This window comes from Lipotes vexillifer, unplaced genomic scaffold (genome assembly GCF_000442215.2).
Source record: "Lipotes vexillifer unplaced genomic scaffold, Lipotes_vexillifer_v1.1 scaffold311, whole genome shotgun sequence".
NCBI lineage: Eukaryota > Metazoa > Chordata > Mammalia > Artiodactyla > Lipotidae > Lipotes > Lipotes vexillifer.
The window spans coordinates 2,365,962-2,372,690 of NW_006791012.1; the positions used below are offsets into that span (position 1 = coordinate 2,365,962).

A 6,729-nucleotide genomic window follows, 5' to 3' on the forward strand; every position below is an offset into this window, starting at 1 on the left:
CGACCTTATTAAATGCTCCCAGATACCTTTCCCCCCTCACCCCAATTTTTTCATTCATTAGATAATTTGGGTCCCTTGTTGATGGGGGTTGCTTTTTCTACATTATCTCACTAAGCAGTTGCAGTGTAAAACTGCGCGCATCTTCAGACGATCGCACCCCCGCACCCCTCCCGAAAAAAAAAAAAAAAAAGGAAAAAGAAAAAGAAACGCTTTTCCCATTCAGTTTTAGCATCTTGTTTCGTTGAAATGCAAGACAGGTACTTGATTTCGCATTTAAGCAAAAGGTTACACAAACCGCGTTTTAAAAAGTGTTGGGATGTCCGACAGGGTCAGCCCCAGATCAGATCATTTTTTGAATGCAGACCTAAAGATAATGAGTACTTGTTGTATTAAAGGGGACAAACAGTACTTTGGCTTCCTCTGACCCCAGAATGCACGGCTCGGTTTCATTGATCATCCTCCTTTATGAGATAATGCAATTACAAACATCAATAAGGGGCTGCAAGGGGAATCATTATGCGGTGACAGTGATAAATGACGGTGCAGAAATAGCATGCTTTTTCCCCCCTAACAATCCAGGAGCCCAGGGGCTCCTGGGGCTGAACACAGTCGCCAAGGAAACAGATGACATCCCAAACGGCACCAAAGGAAAAAAAATGAACAGTCTTTCTTCGCCTTTCACTCTTTTCTGTCTTCCAAAGAGTTAGTTTTGGCTCAAGCAGCAGCTGCCACACAGGCATTTCGTTATTTCAGACATTAAAGACCGGAGCGGGCGGTGGGAGGCTCCTCCTCTTCCATCCCCACCCCCACTAGATAACACACAAAGCTCGCTGTTCACAGTTTAGGACTACCTGAAAATGCATGCTTTGAAAATCAGATGGGGGGTGGTGGTGAGGGAAACGGGGTTTACACAGCCATCGCGTTGTTTTCCCCGCTTGCATGATTGTCCGGTGGAAACTGAGTCTCCAGAACAAGCTGGCGCCTCGTGGGTCTGCCAGTAAGGACTGGGGCGCGTGGCTCGCCTCCATCTCCCTGCGGTGTCAGACGCTGCTCGATGCCAAGGCAGGAGGGTGGTGTTGGGGGTGGGGGTGGGTGGGAATGGGGAGCAAATGTCTGCGAGGGGTGTTTGCCGCCTCGCTGACTTTCTTTGAATTGGAATTATCAATGGGCGCAGGGATCTCCCCTAGATCGAGGAATCCGGTTGTTTAAAGGCCCCAGGGTGCCCTCGGCAAGTGGCTTCAAGAGGGCTTCGCTGAGCGATCCCCATCCACCCATGACCCCGCTGGTGGGTGAAGTGGCTGGGCGCCAAGAGGTGATGGGTTACCCGGACTGCGTGCTGGACCTGCGGCTGCGAGGCGGGGGTGGGGGTGGGGGCGTGTGTGCCTGGGGACACTTGGAAGGGAAGGGGAACTCGCCACTTTGGGGGGAAGGAGGAGGAAGAGAGCGCGGAAATGCGAGGGGGTAGGCCCAAGAAGAAAAATGGGAGGGGAGGAAGAAAGCGAGCGAGCTCAATCCCACCCTTCGAGAAGGTCGCCATCCCGAAGAAGGCAGACACAGGGTTCCCTGACCCCTGCGGGAAACGCCCCGGCGTGGAACTCGGGACCCCTGCGCAGCTTACCCTGCCACTCGAAGCCCCCCGCCCTGAGAAGCCGGCCGGGCGGGTGCGGGAGCAGGTGACTTTATTCACTGCTCCCCCAATCAGCGAGGTCCCGGGACTCGTTTTCCGCCTGGAGATTAAGATCATTGCTCGCGTAATGAACTTAATGCTTTAGGGTAGAGGTGAGTGTGTCTGCGAGTGGGCAGGGGTAGGAATTACCGACCCGATCAATGGGAGACTGGCTTAAAACTAAATCCCTTTTCTCCAGGGCTTCAGCGCCTGGGTTTCCCCGCGGTGGGCTGAGCGCGCCGGGCGGGTAGTAGGCAGGACGCGGAAGGGCGACCCCAGGGCGCGGCCCGCCGTAACTGAGACCCTCAAATGCCCCTTATCTCCCCACCAAGACCCCCGGGGTTACCCGTTTTTAGGGCAAAGACTCCTAAAAGCTCACTGATTGCTCAGTATGTTGGGGTTTTTTTGTTTGTTTGTTTTTTCCTTTACAGCTCCGCCTTGGGAGAGAACGTTACGGACTCGTTGGCAGGCAGATGGGGCCAAAATGAGACACTCCTCACCCCACCTCCTCGCCATCAGCGACTCCCTCAAGAGGCGATTTCCCACTCTCTCTCCTTCGCCGTTCTGTCCTGGGCCCTGGGATTCCCAGCCCCGTGTAGACTCTGCACCTGGCCACCTGAGTGCCACGGGCTGCCCCACAGTCAAGTGGGTGAGGGGTGGCCCAGGAGAGGGGAGTGAAACGAGGTGAAATGACTGGCCAGGCAGGGCGCCCCACGACCCCATTCCACGCCACTCCACCCGGCGTCCAAGCGCCGACCCGGGAGTTCTGCATCGGCGGCAGGTTTTTACTGTATTCACTTGGGCCGAGGACCTGCTGGGATCCGAAAGGCAGGAGAAAGTTTGCAGAGGCTTTAAAGTGATCCCGAGGAGCTCCTGCCCAAGGCGTCGGGGTGCTGCCCACGGCTCCCTAGGTGCGCCTGGCGGGCGCTAGCCAGGTCCCAAGTGGCCCCGGGTCCCAAGTTCTCGCAGTCCCGCTCCCGGAGTCGTGGCGGGGGTCGGACGCAGAGTCCATCAAGAAGCCTCTCGTCCACCACAAAGGACCCCGAGCCGAGCCGTTCGGAGGGAAGGGAGCCCGGAGTCCCCCAGGAGGGGGGTACCTCTCCACAACCTTCTGCGCAGACCCGGGGTCGCCTCGTCTCCAGAGACGAAGTCTGCAGCCCCTTAGACTTGACTTTCCTGTTGGGTTGGGAAGGAGGTAGGAGGCTATTGGAGGTGCCGGAACCGATCCCTCACCCCCCACCCCCAGGGTGCTCTGGGCTCTACGCAGAGACCTGTCCGCCCTGCACCCGCCCAGGACTCAGGATTAGGACGCAGGGGCCGCCGCGCTCAGGCCCGGATCCTCGAAGCTACCGCCGCGGCCCGCGGGATCTCTCTGCGCGCGGAGGCGGAGGCGGGCCCAGCCCCAGCCCCAGCCCCAGGCCACCGGCATCTCCCCTCCCGCCCCGGCCGCAGACTCGGGGGACGCTGCGCACAGCGACCAACCCTGCGCGCAAAGTCTGCGCGCCGCGTGGGAGACGCGGGCGGGAGGGGGCGGGTGGCGCTGGTGTTGTTTCTTTTCAGAACAAAGTTTCCTAGTAGGCGCCTAGTTCCCGGGGTCGGAGCCTCCCACCTCCGCTCCTTCCTCTCCCTTCTCCCGGCCTCCTAGAGCAGAGCGAGCCGGAGCCTCCACCCGGGCCTGGCCGCCGCTCGTCCCCTCCCCCGGCGGGGACGCTCGCGCCCCGAGCGCCGCCCTCCCCACCCCGTCCCCGGGCTCCGCGGGGGTGCCTCTCCCCGGAGCGAAGCTCTCTGGCCGGTCGCACTGGAAGTAGACACCCGTTGCTTCCCGAGGAACTCCTAATACCATCCATACAGCTTTAATGCGTTTATAATTCGATAAGTGATTTCAATTTGAAATTGTTAGTAACTAATTTTATGGGTAATTTTTCCACATCAAATATTTAAGCATCAGATTAAAGGAGCCAGTTCCGACCCGGGATAATAAGGGGGTTCCCCCCACCCCTCGCGACCCCCCGCCTCCCTCGGATTCCTACCGAGTCGTTTTTCCAAATCCCCAAAAGATGGCAGTCGAAGCCGACATTCTTCTTTTCCAGCGGCTCTGCGAAGGGAGGGGGGGAGATAGAGGGAAGGAGGGAGAGAAAGGGGGAGAGAGGGAGGGAGAGGCAGAGGGAGAAGCAAAGAGAGACGGTGAAAGGAGAGGGAGAAACTAGACGTTGCACGGACTTTTTCAAAGTAATTCTTTCACACGTTTCTAAAACAGGCAAGAATCAGTGGTGTAGTTCCTGGAAATGCCCCGGCAGAAAAGAAAGCCAAAAAACGTGCCTTGTGGGCTCAGAGCAGGGGATGTGAGAAACTCAGCGCTTTCAAAGTAAATCCTCAATTCAGAGCAGAAGCAGGAGTGGGGAGACTGGGAGAGGGACAGACTGGCTTTTTGATAGTTCTGTGTATTAACATTATATACAAATACTATACAACTCAGCAACGTGTTTCCTCGACAGAACTCTGCCAGTTACCTAGTGGGGGGGAGGGGAGAAGAGGTGGGGAGGGGAAAGGTGATGGGTGGGGGCGGGCTGCTGTGGGCGGAGGGGAGGCTGGGGCCAGAAGCGGATGAATTGCAGACCAGTTGCCAAAACTTTTTTTTTTTTTTTTTCCTGCTGCTGCTGCTGCGGCTGCCTTTGCTGCTGCCTTTGCTTTGAATGTGGGTAACTAGGAAACAGCAAGCCGTCTGAGAAGACGGAATTTCCAACGTGTAAAATGTTCTTAACGGAACCATTGAGCGAGTGCAATAAGGCGTGAGGGGGAACTAATCTTCCCATTTAAATGTTTGTGGCAATTTTATCTAAATGAATTTTAATGCTAAACGAGGGTAATTCCCCATTTGTAGCGCGTTTACTTCTCTTTCCTGTGCTTCTAAAGCAGTCGAACATCATGCAATGAACAATAACAATAAAAATACTGTCAAGGCATATTATTCATTTCGAATGTGTTATAATTGCAGCTGATTAAATATGATAGGGGAATTTTAAATTTTTTTTCGGAAAAGTATTTAAATCATATTAAAAAGTAGCCTCATTCAACCGGCGCCCACCACCCCCACCCCCCCGCAAATAAAAATAAAAATCAGGTACAATTGCGTGCCCTTGTTTAGAAGAGGGCGTTTTGTTTTTGCCTTTTAAGAAACATCAAAAACACTCTCAGCACCTCTATTATTTCCGTCTTTCGGTTAAGGGTCCTCAATAACCTCGGAGCTGGCTCTGAAATTTGCAAGAGGAAAAGCTGAAATAGCATTAAGGGGGAGGTAGGGATGCCCAGGCAGGGGGAAAAAGGACCCGCCGACAGCAACGCTCACATAAAACCGGCACGCAGAGGGGGGAACGCAGGGAAAGAACACAGGTTGTTTTATTTTTTCTAATTCACTGAACACTAATGATCTTGATTCTCCATAGCCTCCATAGTCCCTAATTCTCCTTCACTAGTACCCTTCTCCTAGTGCCTGCCCCCCCCTTCCCTCCCTCCCTCCCTCCCTCCTCTTTCTTTCCCTCCCCCACCCGGCAAGAACTTCCTCAAGAATAAAGGCTGAAAATAACCAACTCACCCGGGCACGGACTGGAGAGGAGGGGCAAATCGATGGTTAGTTTATAAAGTTTATTATTAATTTTTAAAGTAAATAAATGGTTGTTAACTGCTAGTAACCACCTATCAAAAGAGAATTATTTCACGAATAGGGACTATTTATGTAGACGAAGAATTGCCACTGGGTCCAAATAGGAAATTGAAACAATCCCATACATTGGGGGGGGGATGGGCGGAGGCGCGGAGAGGCTGCAGAAGGTTGGGTTGAGCCTCGCTCCCTTTCTGCTGATCCACGTGTTCAGAAACAAGGCCCCATAAACAAAAGGTGAGAGAGTGCTCTGCCGCTCCAGCAGGTGAGTCAGTCAATCACACGTCACCTAGTAAACCCAACCCACAGCTGGTTTCTCTTCTCAAATAAAAATAGAATTGTTCAGGGCGGGTTTATAGGGTGACATGGGCCTGAATGTCAGGCTTGAGTTTAAGGCACTCTCCTCTGACCCATCCTTTGTTTACAAAGCAGTCACTACTAAAAGCCTGATTTTTTAAAACGAATTTGCCTTAATTAAAATATTTGTATATTTTCCTTAGCTTTGGGGAGCACTTTTCATAGCTGCAATTTTATTTCAATGAAATTATAAGCTATTACAGCTTAAACATGTTATTTTGTACCATTTAGCTGGCTGCCATGCAGAAATTCTGTACAGCTGTTCTGGAAAATTGGTTAATAACCAGTTTTATCCAATGAGAACACAGAGCATATTTATAAAAATTAGATTTTGAAGTCTGGTCTCTTCCATTCATGTAGTTAATTTCCTAATAAACATATACGGCTCATCCTAGGTAACATCCTTAGTGAAAGATGTAACTCAGTCCTTAGGTTTGCCATTAGGTGCAAGAATAATTTCACTGATATTAAATGAGTAATTCTGTTGGCTATAATCGGAGTCTACAGTCAGTTTAGTGCCCTTAGGCCTTACATTTGCTGATATTAGTTCATCAAGTCAGCTTAAAGAAATCAGTGACTATTATTAAATAATTTACTTTGTGGTTCAAATTTTCAAATGCATATGTATCTTAGGGAGCTAAAATTAAGTTTTATATTTACTGCATTGATCATGAAAAATTTGGGGGGCAGTAAACAAATTTTTCAAGCAGTGGAGTCAGCATGACAAAAATAATCTTATTTTTATTTTAGATTCAGATTTCATTACTGCACTCAAACGACTACAACTGGGCTTGGCGTTATTATACAATCCAAACTGTTTCCGTCAGAAACGCTAAGACTCAGTGTGCAATGATTGTTATTAATAATTAGCTCCTTGGTTTCTTGATAGAAAAAGGCTATCAACAAGCATTTGTTTATCCACAACAAAAAGTATAATTAGCTTATCCCACTTAGTAAATCTTGTATGCATGCCAACTCATACCAAACTGCTACTTTTACAAAAAAAAAATTGCAATAATACAGTTCATTTTTCCAGTCCTTTTTGCAC

The 6,729-nt window shown here is 51.0% G+C and overlaps 1 protein-coding gene across 1 annotated transcript in view; it reads right to left on the reverse strand.

Annotated features, from left to right (window-relative positions):
- Window positions 1–6,681: 6,681 nt before the first annotated feature.
- The window catches only part of MEIS1 (Meis homeobox 1), a 140,041-nt gene continuing 139,993 nt past the window's right edge, over window positions 6,682–6,729 (reverse strand). Inside the window, exon 13 of the mRNA XM_007464098.1 lies at window positions 6,682–6,729. This exon is cut by the window's right edge and continues 1,201 nt beyond it. The gene's annotated coding sequence lies outside the window, so the exon portion shown is untranslated.